Raw genomic sequence first — 16,340 nt, 5'->3', positions numbered from 1 at the left:
TCTCTGAACTACTAAAAATTTCCACTACTGGTTCTCCAGAACTGGTCAGAACCTGTTGAATACCCATCTCTGATGTGACCATGGGGATACAGCAACAGTCCTAAGTGTGAAAAATGGTCATGTCGCTTTTCCCAGTGCCATTGTAACTTCAAACAGTCACTAAGTGAACTGTTGTAAGTCAAGGACTACCCTGTATTTGGAGTGCAAATATCCAGGCAACCATGAAGCCAAGAACTAGCATTTTCTAGATTTTAAATAGCTGCTGTTTAGTGGTTGTGTTGATAGTTGCTGACATGGGAAAATATTAGTGTGTGCAGAAATGAACAGATTAACACTTGCAATTAAAGGGAAGGAGAAATCTGAATATTATAAGATATGGGAACTATTTTATCGATGGTTAGAGAAAAAACCATGAAAGCTAGAAATATCTAATAGATTAGTGAAATAAGGAAAATATCTTAATAGAATTAAACATGATAAGAAGAGGATTGCTATAATGAAAGATGTATTATACATACTGATAATAAGCAAAGATCTAAACATGTTATTGTTACAATGTAACAGATATTTTGTAAATTAATAATAAGATAACAATGGAGAACTAATATCAATGTAAGGAATATGATAGTAATTTGGATAATTGTTGCACAAGATATCTGTATTCAGATGACACACCGTTAAATGGAAGACAAATTGTTTGTACTTATTAAAAAAAAACTTTTATTAAGATATTTGCTGACATGGTATGCCTAGCATATGGAAGATGATAAGCCTTGGTATCCAAGACTTCTGTCCAAGCAGCAATTCTGTTGCAAACAGCAGCGGTTAGTCTTTCTCAGCCCTGTGCTTTCCAGATGTGCTGGGCAGCAACTTGCACTCCTTGTTGGCTGGCTCATGATGGGAATGATCTCACCCCTTGGGAGGACTTGCAGCTGAGGGGGTTGCTCAGAACAGTCCCTGGTCCTAATCCAAGGCTGCCAGGCTGCCATCTGCCCTGGGTGATAATAGCATAACCTGACAATTTAAACTCTGTTTGGCACCTGGAAGGACTCAGAGGACAGCTACCCACCATGGCCAGCATCCCGCTTCCCACCTGGTATTCCTGTCTATCAGGGTCTCTTGTTGTAAGAAGCCGATTGTGCTTCATTACCTCGTGTGTGCAATGCATCAGAAGAAGAAGCAGAACTGGAAGAAGCACCCAGAGACTGAATGCCTGAAGGATCTGTAGACAGGAGCAGAGGTGGGTATTCAGCAGGTTCTGACCAGTTCTGGAGAACCGGTAGCGGAAATTTTGAGTAGTTTGGAGAACCGGCAAATACCATCCCTGACTGGAGATTTTACAGTATCCTTCTTCCCCTGCCATGCCCACCAAGCCACGCCCACAGAACCGATAGTAAAAAAATATTGAATCCCACCATTGGACAGGAGGATTAGAAGGTCTGGCTTAGTGCACGGATTTAATGAAACAAGGAGTCTTCGTTGCTCCCAAAGTATGCTTGTTATCAGCTCCCGTAATCTTCATAATGGCAAAATGTTGGATAAACTGGGTGGAAGGTGCAGGAAGGGAAAAACAACACAAGTGGTTACCCACATGGGATAAGTTGAGTCAGAACCAATGCGCACGAACCCTGCACCCATGGATTCACTTTATATTCTTTAGAACTCAAGTGGAATGTAAGCTGGAAATGACCTAAAGGGGTTCCTATTCATCAGCAAAGTAACCCTGAAAACCGAACAAAGCGGGATCAAATCTGATGTGGCAGGAGAATCTGGCAGAAGAAGGATCGGATCTGAATGTGGATCAGAACTGATGGGGGGGGGGGGCTTTTACAAAAAATTCTCCCCAAGCTCCCTTTGGGAGAGACAATTATGTAGCAACCAGTGGTGGTATTCAATTTTTTTTAAACTACTGGTTCTTTGGGCATGGCTCGGTGGGTGTGGCAGGGGAAGGATACTGCAAAATCCCCATTCCCTCCCCCCCCCCACTAACCTGCTTTCCAGCTCCATTTTCCTGTGCAGGGCAACCAAAGAAGACCCAGCCGATCAGCTGGGACTCAATGGGAGGCAGGGAATAGATGGGGGTGAGGCCAGTCAGAGGTGGGTATTTGCAGGTTCTCTGAACTACTCAAAATTTCTGCTACTGGTTCTCCAGAACTGGTCGGAACTTGCTGAATACCACCTCTGGTAGCAACTCAGAGTATTGCTGACTGTTTCATTCTACGCCCCTTCCCTTTTCCTTTTGTCATGTCATCCAAGCTGGAATTTAGCAGCATTTTACACAAGTACAGGTAGGCCAGACTGGCCCTTCCTGCTTGCTTTATCACCAGTACTGCTGGGGCCCTTCTGCCATTCCTGAAGGCAGAAAGAGACAATGAAGCCTCCTCCTGCCAATCTACTGTCAATGTACATATTTTGGAGCTATTTCACCCTCAGGCACCGTCAGCTCTCCAAAGCTGATGGTTCACTGTGTTATCTTCCAACCTGGCAACATTTCCAGTTCTGGCTACAGTGGCTGACATGGCCCTCCATCAAGTGGCTGCTCATTGCCCTAATCATTTCTTTCAGGGATGCTGTAGTCGCTGTGTTCTCAGCTGGTCCGCAGATTCCCCCCCCCCCCGCCCCCTTCTTCTTCCAGCTAAACTGTTGACGACCCATAAAACCCATGGAATCCAGCAAGGTCTCCTGGTCACCAAGTTTTCCTTACCTCTTCTACCAGCACAGCTTCATTTATCTCCCAATAAGCATAGTTTCCATTTCTGTCCAGGCTCAAAGCATCACACACTCTTTCCCCTTCCCTCCCCTTTAAAAGTACCTTTATTTATCTGTTGCTTATTAAACTTAAAAGAACAACCACCTTCCTAAAGTCTCTGGGCAGCATAAAGTTACAATGTAGGCATACTGAAATAAAAGGACAAAGTTTAAATTAATCTTATTATTTAACTTTTATGTAAACCTTCAGTTCGTCGTCACTGCAAAATTTCTATGACCCTACAGGGGTAAAAAAGAAGAACAATTCTTTTACTGTAATCGTTATTACACTAGAGCAGTGATGTCACAATAAGAAAGGAAATGTCTACATTAGTCAATTGAGAGAATGTCGGAAGGGATGTTGAAGGCATCTTTGTGTTCAAACATCTGGGAAAGCAAAGTGAATTCTGTGAATTAAAAATATTTTGGGCCAGTCCCTCTCTCTCAGCCCAATTCACCTTACAGGGCTGCTGTTGTGGAGAAAATAAAAGGAGGAAAGTGTTTTGGATAGGTTCACCATCCTGAATTATTTTTCTAAACTGATCAAGGTGGGATCCAAACAAATAAATAAACAAATAAAGTAACTGAGGTACTGAGGTATGAACAGATCCTACAGGAAAAGGCAGCCATTGTCACAGAAGAAACCAGCCAGCCTTACCTGTATGAATGGAAAAGGACAAGAAGCAGGGGACCAACAGGTTCTGCAGTGTAGTCCAGCCTCAGTGTTACACCACTGTAATCCAGCTTGGAATTTGTTAAGTCAGCTTCAAAAATACCTGGAAAAAGTGTGAGAGAAAAACACTTTAGGTGCAAGGTGGAACTGCTCACAAGTACAGAGCAAGGAACGGCAGAAACATGCCTTCACAGAAGTGCAAAACTTTACTCCATTACATTGTGGGGGACAGGGACTACAGATTCCCCCTTATGGCGACTGCTAGAGAAAGGACCAGAAAGAATTTAAAATCTTGCATATGCCAGTTTGAATCTTGATTGAAGGAAGGAAGGAAGGAGGAAGGGAGGGAGGGAAGGAAGGAAATGCATAATAATGAACATAATAGATACTATGGATGGAGTGTCCTTAACAGATGTCCTTGGCCTCATAAGCAGTTCAGCAATTTAGTATCTTCTGGACATGTTGTACTGTAGCTTCCAACATCATTTCTCAATGTGATTTTCTGACCCAGGAGGATAGAATGATAGATTACTGAATCAGACTGAGTAAATTTGGCCTGTATCTATTTTAACTGCAAGGGCATGTCTAAGCTTAAAGACTTGTGGCATTGACATCACAGGGATGACCGGGCAACACTGGTTTCCACCAGGCCCCCTGTTGCTGCCTTGTTGTATGTATGGCACATGGTTGTAAGGCTGACTTGTGAACGGTCATTTTTCTGTTTTCTGCACAATAGTGGATTTGTAGCTGTGCAGATAGTTAAACTCAACAAGACGTCCATAACAAAGTACATTTATTGGTTCATCAGGTATCCTCATAATTCACATTTGTGATGAAGTTCTTCTTTAATGACCAATCCTTTGTATATCTGCCTTGTAGTAAAAGTTGGTTATCTCCTAACCCATCTCGTAGCGATAGAAAGAAGCTGCCATGAGTTAGAGAGTTCAGGAAAAGTGAGGAAAACCTCCCCCAACCCCTCAAGGGTCAATTTAGTGACCAATCAGGATTAGAAATGTGGCCACGTGACATGAACTACATTTCCCAGGATACCTTTAACTATATTTATCATGATGCATTTCCTTAAGGGGACAGCTCATAATTCCTAAGTAACTATCCAATTCCCATAAGACTGGCTGGGACAGCACAGTCATCCACATGACTTCCCACAATGTATTAGTACTGACCAAACCAGCGAATGCAACTGGGCTTCCTTCATGAGAATCTCAGTTCTTCTAATTGCGTTGCAAAGTCTTCTGCTCTTTATTTATCACCATCAACCTCCTTTCACTTCCATAATAAACCTGAAGATTTTAACTCAGATTCCTGTTGTAAAGGAGCTGGTTGTGTGTTCATGTGTGATAGTAAGCATGCAAATGAACATGTACAAACAACTCCTCTGGATCATATCTTACCCCTGCCTGAAAGTGCTGCATGTGCCACAGGAAAAAAAAATCACTCCAAAACCAGGATTGGACATTCTGTGATCCATGCTAGAGCAGGTCTTCCTGAGAGCCCCTCGAAAACAGTTGGCCAGTATGGCTTTCTTTCCTACCAGATCACAGCATTTATCCAAGTTGACAGCCCCAGCCATCTGCTTGGCAGGTGAAAGCGCAGAGGTCTTCTGAAACCCAACATGTGCAAGATGAAGTTTGGGCAAAGGGCCGGGGATCAGGGCCAGCAACAAGATTTTGGGTTGTGTTGACATTATCAAGACAGCTGGCAGTGCTCCACGAAAGCCATCAATGACTCCTGTCCCATCCTTCCCTCCTCCCCCCTCCAAAGGCATCCTAGTTGGACTCCCTTTGAAAAGGGCATTTGTCAATTAATCTATGAGGTTTTCATAGGAATTGCTTTCTAGGTGGCATAGAGGGAGGGGATGGATTTGGTTGCTTGAATTAAGGAAGGCATCTGATGGGCCATATTGCATGTAAGCAGCTCTGTTTGGGGAGGAATGTTTGGGGTTCCATTGCAAGCTACTTGAACTACCCATGTTTTCCCCCAAATAAGACCCTGTCTTATATTTTTTTGCCACCCCAAAAGGCACCAGGTCTTATTTTTGGAGGGGATGTCATCCACTGACTCACCTCGCTTGTGCATATCATCCCTGGCCTCCTTTTCGATCCAGAGCTCTGTTATCGGCTGCAGAGGCTTTCAGGAAAGCCTTGCTGGTCTTGCTGGCTGCAGAAGAAATGGGCCAGCAAGGCAGGTGTCGGGGTGTGCGAGGCCTGGTTGCAACTGTCCAAAGGTAAGTAGTAGGGCAGCTTCAACCCATGTCCCCACCCTAGCTTAATTTTTACCCGTGCACTCTGAATTAGGGCTTATTTTGGGGTAGGGCTTATATTGAGCACATGTGTAAAAAATCAAGCTAGGACTTACTTTCGGGGTAGGTTGTATTTTCAGGGAAACACAGTACATAGCCTTAGTGAATGTGTTCAAATGGGCCAAGATAAACTGGGGGACAGGACAGAGAGAAGGAGGCATGAATGAAAAAAGTTGCTTTGCCTCTTTCCTCTCTTCTTTCCCCTCAAGTATGGAAAGTCAAAAAGAGCTTTATTCATCCTAAATGATTGTTCAATTGCTTGCAGACCGTATCTTTCAGTCAATTTATTGCTGGCTCTTGGAGGGGGGAGGGGGAGAATACCCTCCCCCAAAACAAATGCATTTTGCATATTAACACGTAACTCTTGTTCCTGTCTGCTCAGTTTGGGAAATGGTTTGAATGCTTTTATAAAGAAAAAAATGGCTAATAAAATTGGCCGCAGCACCATTGCTTTGCAATTCTTATGAACAGTAAAGTGCTACTTACAGTCATTGATGTTAAAAGCTATTTCTAAATTATGGTGCCATTTATTATCCGTAGCGTCCAAAGTAAGTTTAAATGATGCTGATAATTCATGTTTTACCAAATTTCCTTTTCCCCCTGAGGATACCTCTGATTAACTTATGCACATTTAAGCGCTTTTTAAATTCTTCTTTTATTGCCATTATGCTCAGAGAATCTCAGCGATTCTCAAAAATGGGTAATAAACTTGAGATAAAATGCTACAGTTTTAGATCAATGCTGACATATTGCTCGGGTGATTTCTTCAGAGCTAAAGTGATGATGTTTCATATTTACAGAATATATACTAGGTTATTACTGCAGGATTACCATTTCTGTTCCAAGATGAAATGAGTAATTTACCAATTTATTAAACAGTTACATTTAAGTATTGCTTAGGACATTACTACACCAATCTGTTTACTTAGCATGAGGAGTTATCATTAAAAACAAAACAAAAGCCAGTTTACTTAGGTAAGATTTGTAATCATCACTTCCTCCATTAGAAGACTGATTTTTTCTGCAAGCTTAATTGCCGGGAAATGAGCTTTTTCTTATTTACTGTGCTAAATTCTGCTAAGCCAGCTAAAAACCATCACCCTCGCATGAAGCACTACAAAAATTAATAATACATACAAAAGGCAGTTTTAATTAGTATAATACCAAGCATTAATAAAAGATTTATACAACGGAGGCTGCTGTTGTATCCACAGTTCCTGCAAAGTAAGTGAGGTTGAGCTCTAGGAGGCTTACTTCCAAGTAGACTTCTACAAAATTGGACCATGGATATGTGCTTGGGAAGGAAGGCTTTTTTCTCTCTCTCTACACAGGAGTTGGGATCACATGTTACTCTCATCCATTTTACTGTTCCTCTAGATTACATGAACATTTTGTAGATCATGATTTATGTCTTAGTCCAATGTATGAACCCAGTTAGCTGAATGTTTACAGAGATTCTCAGCTATCCAGGTCATGGTTGTCCCAAAGGTGTTTTTTCAAAAGGCAACTGGACTTCGATTTTTCCCTGAGGAGAAGGAAAAAGATGCTTCCTTTCTCATCCAGTCAGAACTAATCCTCCACCCCCCTCACCATCCAGCCAGAACTGATGAAGCTTCTTGAATGAGAAGCGAAATGTCTTCTTCCTTAAGGAAAAAAAACACCATCCAGTTGCCTTTTGAAAAAGCACTTTTGAGACAACCTAGTTAACTGTTTTAGTCAAGAAAACAACCATTTGTAGCTAAGTAAAGTGTTGCTTTAAAGTATGTGTAAATTTAGAACTACTTACCCTGGATTAAATGGACTTTTCACGGAGTTGCACAAGTTGTATTTAAGCATCCACCCTGTACTCCCTGTTGGGTTTAGGACTACTCAGCCTAGCCAGCTTGGCACGGCCAACTCACTGCTGGCAGCTCACCCCCCATCACTGCCAACTCACCTCTGCCAAGTTGTCGCAGGACAACTCAACACAGCCAATTCGCCATAGGGACAACTCCCCTGGGCAGCTGGAAGGAGAGCCAGGTGGGCAGATGAGTAGGCAGGCAAGCAAAGCGCAGACCAGTGGTGACCAAGGGCTTCCCATTTTTTCACCCCCCCCTCCACAGTAGTTGCATCAAGCTCCAGGCCATTCGTAGTTTGGGCTGTTCAGTGGTGGCAGACATGTTCAGGCCATTTAGTGGTGGTGGTAGGTAGGGTGGGCTGAGCACATCCCATTTTCACACCTGCACCCGCTGCACCGAGCTCCCAAGGTTTGGTGTGATGGCAGCAGCAGTGACAGGGTATGTGAAAATGGGATGCGCCCAACCTTTCCTGCCTCCCTGCCACCTGCTCCGCCAACCACCACCGCTGTCAAATGGCCTGAACTCTGGCGCTTGGCACAATGGCAGTGGCAGTGGTGGTGGCGTGTGTGAAAATACCCCCACCCACTGCCACTTTGCTTGCCTGCCCACCTGGTTTTTCCTCTGGCTGCCTGCAGCAAGTTGTCCCCACATTGAATTGGCTGTATTGAGTTGTCCTGTGACAACTTGGCAGTGGTGAGTTGGCAAATGGTCCCATTGTCCTCCTGAGTCTAGGACCCATTCTGCTCCCCAATGGTGTAGAGATGAACTATAATGTATTGTTAATTGAGTGACTTCTGATGGCTAAATGGAGATGCCCATGTAAATGTTTGGCAATAGTACAGAAATGGCTTGCCGTTGCCTTCTTCCAAAGAACTTTTTTTAAAAAAAACCCCAAATTTAGCATCTCTTCATAGTTTCCCACCCAATTACTAATCAGATCTGATCCTCCTTGTTTTTTTTTTCTTTTGAGGTCAGCCAAAATACTTCCTGCTGAAGCAATGGACTATGTCTGTTCGGAACGAATCTCATTGTCAGACTTATTATGGGATTAGCAAGCCCAGAATTGAACTCAAAGGCGATAGGAAAGAAAAATCTGTTCAGCCTCATTCTATGCTCCAATATGGTGCCACATTTTAAATTGGGCTCTATTACGTTGTGCCTTTATGTATTACGAAAATTATGAAATGATTAAAATTAGCAAGGGATCCAAGAAGTCTGTGAAAGGATAATATTCCATGCTCTGCTGGTTATATATCTGTTTTTCCTGAAAAGTGCATAGACTATAATTTCTATGAGTGTTAGAGGCATGCCACCAAATATATTGACTCTGATGGTAAACGAATGTATCCCGCCACTGCCTTAGGTTTCCAAAGAAATTATAGTGAGAATTTTAGCTGTCCATAGTACTCGGTGTTCATGTGCATTCTGTGAAAATGTTTACTTCCATCTTCCTGCAAACCACAATCCTATTAAGGACCAAGAGCAGCCCAAGGCCTTTTCTCTCCTTCTTGAAACAACCAGCAAGTGACTCTCTTCCTCACCTAGAAGAAGATCTTCACCTGTTTATAGTGATCCTCTTTGGTCCATGTGACAGGGATGGAGATGGTCTATTCACCAACCCTACTTAGGGCTTCTCATTACACACTACAATTGTGAAAACTAGTTCGGTCAATATTCTTCTTTCCTGGGGAAATATGGCCATTATATTAGTCAGGCATCAAAATATATAAGGTTCCGTATTTTTGTTGCTTAGTCCTGGAATCCTCAATTGTCAAAAAAAAAAAAAAAAGGCAAGATGGTGTGATGGATAGAAAACCACAAGGGGCGTAACAAATAACATATCCGGTTACTACAAAAATACACTTCCAATGCTCCCCGTTGTGCTAGACTCTGCACTTCCAAACTGGGACTGCAGAACCTCCTCCCTGTTCGCAGATGAGCCACAAAACAGTGTGTCTTCTTTGAACCCGAAGGACCCCACCATATATAATAATCACAGCTTGGTATGATTTGTGAACCCTTCCTGCCTATTATTATCATAGCCCCAAAGGAGTAATGGGCACTCTGGAGCTCTCCAAATGATATTGGAATATTACACCCATCATCCTTTATGAGTGGCCATGGTGGAGAGCTGATGGGAATTGGAGTTCTGGAGAGCCAGGCACATGTTGCTCCTCTGTGTCATGAGGAATTTAATTGTGCCTTATTCTAGGAGTTTGGCTCTTGCAAAGTTTTCTTCTTCTTCTTATGCCTCCCTTCTGTACCCAGCCCTACAAGTTTATCTGAAGATTAATGGCAGTCACCCTAGCTTTACATGTGTCTCAGGCTTCTTGTATAGGAGAGCTATCTGCTGTGTCAGAGAAGGGGCATCCATTTTAATTTCGCAGAGAAGCTTTTCTATCCATTATTTACTATCTACAGAAAACAATAAAACCTCTATCAAAATGGAGGCAAACCCAAGAGCTATTTTTCACTCATCTTGTTAGCAGAAATCACAAGAGAAGTAAAACTTAATTCAGGAGACGTCCATGCCTTCAAATCAGGGCAGCCGGCAAATTCAGAAGAACTCAGAGGAAAAGTACATCTGAGACAGATGCAAAGCAGGGTTGAGATATAGGTTGAAGAGCCACCTGAGATATCTATGTATCCACCAAACCATTCCTCCTCCCTGCAAATGTATCCCTTTCTTCTTGTCTCAGGCATTCCAGTTCAATCCCAAAGGTGCTCTTTTCAAGAGGCAGCTGGACTTTCTGTTGTTGTTTTTTCTTTGAAGACATTTCACCTCACCCAAGAAGCTTCTTCAGCTCTGACTGGATGGTGGGGAATGGAAGGATTTATACTCCTTGCAGACAGCTAGTCATTTGCATTCTTTTAGCGAGGCATTAAGGCCACCTTCCTCTCCTCACCATCCAGTCAGAGCTGAAGAAGCTTCTTGGGTGAGAAGCAAAATGTCTTCAAAGAAAAACCAGAAAGTCCAGTTGCCTGTTGAAAAAGCACCTTTGGGACAATCATGACTTGGATGACTGAAAATCTCAATAGACATGTTTATTTCATCTAAATGAAAAGGGAGAGATGACTGAGAGCTACATCCAGGTCTTCATCAGCTGTTGGTCATATCTTCTGTAATTTCCCTTGACTTGAGTGTTTCCTACATTGCAACTGGAAGGACCTATGCATTATGGGTCAATAATAATAGGATACTCCATCAATACCTGCCAAACCAGGCTCTGGGCTGTGATACTTAGGCAATGTCATCTAATATAAAGAAATGTAGAGATGACCCCTTGAGAAAGAGCGAAGAAACTGTTAAGGGAGGTGAAGTGGTGACTCAGTCCTTGGAGAGTGGAAATCATGAGAAAGAAACCAGGGGTGGGATTCAAATTTTTTAACAACCGGTTCTGTGGGCATGGCTAGGTGGGCATGGCTAAGTGGGTGTGGCCATGTGACTGGGTGGGCATGGCTTCTTTCTTTTTTTTTGCAGCACCTTGTTTTTTTTGCCTCCTGGGCCTCAGGGAAGACTCCTGGGCAAAGCAATAAGACAGCAAAGGGGATTCTGGCATAGCTGATCATTGGAACAGCTAATCGTTGAGAGGGGAAAAAAAAGAAATACTTTTAGGAGTGACTGGGCAGGGAGAATGCCGTCAGCAATCTCAGGCATGCGCGTGATGTTGTGCATGCAGAATAAGAACTGACTGGGGAGGGGAGAGGCGGGCAGAGAAGGGCCAGCTGGGGTCACGATTTGCCAGTCCTCTGAACTGCACAGAATAATAATAACCGGTTCTATAGAACTGGTCTGAACCAGTAGAATCCCACTCCTGAAAGAAACTCAAAATAGCCCAACCTTAATTCAGTTTAATATAAGAGGGGTTAGAGGCAGGGGTGGGATTCAATTTTTTTAACAACCGGTTCTGTGGGCGTGGCTTAGTTGGTGGGTGTGGCTTGGTGGTAATGTGATTGGCTGGGCATGGCCAACTCAACATCACTCACATTGAGGCACACATCTCCTCACCTGGCCACTCATGACTGTGGGGAAGCTGCAATAGTCGTAAGTGTGAACAAAGGTTATAAGTCACTTTTTAACTTTGTAACTTTGAATGGTCACTCCACACAAACAAAGTACCAGCAAAGGAGGGGAAAAAAACTCCAGAGAAGTTCCAGAGACAGGAAGTCTAGTCCTGCCAAGAATGTAATAAGGGTTAACAGAGAGGCAGTTTCTGTAAGCAACCCCAGAATGTTTCCTTCCGGCCTTCCTTACAGGATTAAGCCAGTAATTCCTTCTAACAACCGGTTCTCCGAACTGCTTAGAATGTTAACAACCGGTTCGAGCGAATAGATGCAAACTGGTAGAATCCTACCCCTGGTTAGAGGGAAATTCTGACAAGCTTTCAAGTCTGATGCCAGCCTTTTGAGGTAGGCAGGATATAGACACTGTAAGGATGCCAGGAATGCTTGTTGATTGTTGTTCCTCTATCTCTTCCCCAAATTCATTTCTATGTTCCTTTACACGACAGGAGGAGATGTAACCCCCACCACCACCACATTTCCAGTCTTTTGGAACAGCCTCCTTCTTGAGAGTCACATGACCCTGACCATATTCTGAGCTGTCTCTTTGCACTAACACTAAGTGATATGATCCTGGTGAATGAATTTTTCCAGGCTCTTTATGTTCCTATGTTTTTGTATTATGTCTTTTTTTTAAAACATGGACTCAGTTATGGGATGTACCCCACCCTGAGTCACATGCCAAGTGGGCAGCTATATAAATTGAACTAATAAATAAATAAAAATGAGCAATAACAAAAGAAAATTAACATGATACAAATCTAACTAACAAAAGGAACAAAATAGCAAATAGAAATGCAATTTCAGATACATAAACGTGGAGCTGGTATAATAAAATAATAATATATTTTTGTAGGCTTTAAATTTTTAACATGCAAATTTCTACTGGAACCATAGAATTTGGTCATCAGAGTTCATACATATCATCCTCCATTTTTCATTTCATGACAGCTCCCTAATTAAATCATATATACCTTCAACAGAACGTTTTACTGGTAATGAAGCCGACTGCAACAGCAATGGATATGTTTGTTCACTAACTTTTGTGTACACATAGTTTATTTAATGTATTTATTTAATGTTTTCTTCTTTCTCGGTTAAAAAGGTATCCCAATGAAAGTTGAAGCTACCACTTTATGGTGTCAGACTACAATCTATTCCCTACTGAATTAAATTAAAATAAATTTGATTTACTTATTTTTAACTTTTGGCAGGGTCACCAGTTCTGAAGTTCTCATCCAACCAGAAGAGTTAGCCAACAATAAAATTCACCTGTCGAGCAGGCCCTCTAACCTGCTCCGGTTCTTTTGCAAAGTAGATTGCAGATCAAGGCATACAAAATAGCCAGTGAAGTGGCTGGTTTGTGCATTTTACGGTTTTGTCAGTGCTGTTCTTGAATCAGAATCGCACAAGTGCATTCTGTGTCCACAAATGTAGGGACATTATGGTTTCTCATCATCTGTCAGAGTTTGCTTTCCATCATTCTGATTTCAAAGTTTCCTGACCTTCAAAATGCATCCTATGATGATTGTGCAAAACCTGTAGAGGGTAACAATATGCTATGTGCTGCAGAAATGTCCAAAATGGGCAAAAATCAGAAGTAGAAAATGAGTGGCCCTAGAAATAGCAATGGCACTTAGACATGTACTGCTTTATAGCCCTCTCTGAGCGGTCTACAGAATCAGCCTATTGCCCCCAACAATCTGGGTCCTCATTTTACTGACCCCGGAAGGATGGAAGACTGCGTCAACCTCAAGAAATATTATTAAAACTCAGTCCCAGCAGCCCCAATCAACTTGACCATGATTTGGGATACTGGAAATTGTAGTGTGGCACCATCAGGAAAACCCAGGAGCCATATATCCCCAGATAAAGTTAAGAGTTATAATCATACAGGCATGTAATCTTTTAAGTAAGGCCTTTCTAGGCATTTCATTGAGACTGCTCTTGGAGCCTCCTGGCAAATGAAGACAAACAGTTTTTTTCTTGGTTTCCTCCATACATGTCTCCCAGATTTGCCTCATAGCAAACATCATGTTTGCTGTACTCAGTGGAGTACAGCTGAAAGCCACCCTGTGCCTCTGGGAGGTTCTGTTCTGAGACAGAGACCAGTCTTCAGGAGAATGTAGGCAAATATCTTGCCTGTGAGGGATGGCAGTGAGATACCTCTGTAGTTTCCATAATCTGATTTGCTTTCCTTATTTTTATAGAAAGCCACAATGAGGACATCACAGAAGTCATCAAGCTTCTCCTCTGTGGAGTAAATATCTTCCAAGAGGTCTTGGAATGCCTTCAAGGTATTTGGATCTAGTGCTTTGTTGATCTCAGCAGGGATCCCATCCTGTCCTGGTGCTTTATTTGGACCTCATCTGCAAGATCTCTTGATCTCATTAGAAGAGGGAGGCAGGTCTAGGGCATCCAAGACTGGCAGCTGAGGAATCTTCTGTAAGACATCGTGATCCACTGTGGATGGCCTATTGAGTAAGTTGCAAAAGTGTCCAGCCCAGTGGCTTTTCAATCTTGTGGTTTTCATTAAATCAGTCTTGATATGTCTGGGTTTCCAGTCCAAGTACATTTGATGTAGTCTGCATGATGACACCTTTAAACTTCATCCATTTTTCAACAACAAGGTTCCTACAAGTAGTAAAGTGCCAGAGAGCTTTTCATTAAGTACGACTAGGAAACTTTGGACTTAGTCTACTCTGGGTCTTATAGTCTGCCAGCATTGAATGATTTTCTGACAGTCCTTGGTTGCTTACAATGTAAAGGGGCTATGTGTAGGTTGAAGATTGACCCGCTCAGCCGGTGATCTATCCAACACTTGGCATCTTGCATGTCATGGGTGATAGTGACATCTTTAAAGTTGTGCTGACCTACTGTGACATAGCAAAGTAGATGCCGGTATTGGACCCAGGATGCATCTGGGTAGTTCTGTACTTCTTCATAAGTCTGAACATTGTATTAGTGTTACAGGGGTTGTGCTTGGTATATTTGCTCAGAAGCAGCATGCTGTTGCTATTTAGCTTTCCCACTCAATGTTGCCCAAGGTCTCCATCCCAGTTGTCACTATCAGTCCCCATCCAAGTATTGAAGTTGTCCAGAATGACAAATGTGGGTCCAGATCTTCATAGAAAACTTTCTTGCCTTCACCTGGATTCGTGACACTTGGTGCATAGGTGCTGACAATAATGGGACTTGCTGAGAGGAAAGCAGAACTTCATAATGTGTTCATTTATTCCAGTGGATTGAGTAGAGATGTTCTTCAACAGAGCAATTCTGATTACAAAACCTCCTTTGAAGTCCTGTTGTCAGCCTATGTTTCTTTTTCCAAAAGAAGGTGCATCTGTTTGCTGCTTCCTATAATGAACTCTCATCTGCCAACCTGGTCTCACTGAGTGCAGCAAGTCAGTGCTATAATGGCTAGCTTGGGCTGTTATGTTAGCAGTTCATCCTTTAGGCCTTGACCCCTTGTCTCTATCCAGCAAGATATGAACATTTCAGGCTCCAAAAATGAGTTTTCTTTTATTTGTTTTTCTTGATTCTTAATCACTAAGGAGATGATCTGTTAGACGTGGTTAACTGGCCAGATTTTGTAGGGCAAGTGATTTTTAGAGTAACTTTTCTATCACCCAACCTCATGAGAGGCTGTCCAGTTGTCCTGCATGCTGCTGGATATCTCTGCTGCCCCAGGTACTTGATGAATGACCATTAATTCAAGGGCTGCCCATGTGCAGGTTTGGGACTACAACTGCCAGTGATCATTGCCACCTGTTGCTTTGCAGGCTCCTTGGTGCTCTTTGAGCTTGAGCTCTGAGCACCTGTTGCATTGCTGCTCCCCACTGAGAGATGGGAAGGGATTTTGATATCCAAAACCAACTGATAGCTGCACTGTTGTAGTGGTTACAGTGCAATACTGCAGGCTATTTCTGTTGATTGCTGGCTGCTTGCAATTTGGCAGTTTGAATCTCACCAGGCTCAAGGTTGACTCAGCCTTCCATCCTTCCAAGGTGGGTAAAATGAGGGCCCAGATTGTTGGGGGCAAGAGGCTGACTCTGTAAACTGCTTAGAGAGGGCTGTAAAGCACTGGGAAGTGGTATATAAGTCTAAGTGCTATTGCTACTAACAGCAAGGTGTAAATATCTAAAATTCTATCGATTTCTGAATATCTACTGATATATATGTCCTCAAAGAGACTAGAACAATGATTATTTTATATCACATCTCCTGACACTTGATTATGGTAACTCCCATAATTAAAGCTGAAACAAATTTTCAGCTTTTTGTAAAACTTAGTTATTTCATCATCGGTATTTTTTTTTCTTACATAGCAATCTTTTATGCCACCAAAGACCTATTGTTGGTCGAACATTCCTGGACAGGTATAAATTTGCAAAATGGAGCAGACATAGAAATAAACCATTTCGTTGATGTTGGAACTTGTAAGAAAAAGGAATATCATGCAAAAAATAAGAATATGACTAATATTGAAGTGACTCTGGCAGGAGTAAAGCTGATGAGCCAGGAACCAATGTTTTACAGGCTGGAGAGAACTGTTGCATCAACAGAGATCAGATATCTCTGAAGGCCATCATGACAATAGTTAAGGCAATTATGTATTAATTAGGAAAGATGGGAGGAAAAAGCCTGGACTTTAAACCAGAGGTGTCCAACCTTGGCAATTTTAAGCTTGTAGACTTCA

The sequence above is a fragment of the Pseudonaja textilis genome, chromosome 1 (genome assembly GCF_049901715.1).
Source record: "Pseudonaja textilis isolate UNSWEBS1 chromosome 1, rPseTex1.2, whole genome shotgun sequence".
Taxonomy (NCBI): domain Eukaryota; kingdom Metazoa; phylum Chordata; class Lepidosauria; order Squamata; family Elapidae; genus Pseudonaja; species Pseudonaja textilis.
The sequence above is the reverse complement of the archived record's forward strand: the minus strand, read 5'-3'. Positions refer to the sequence as shown.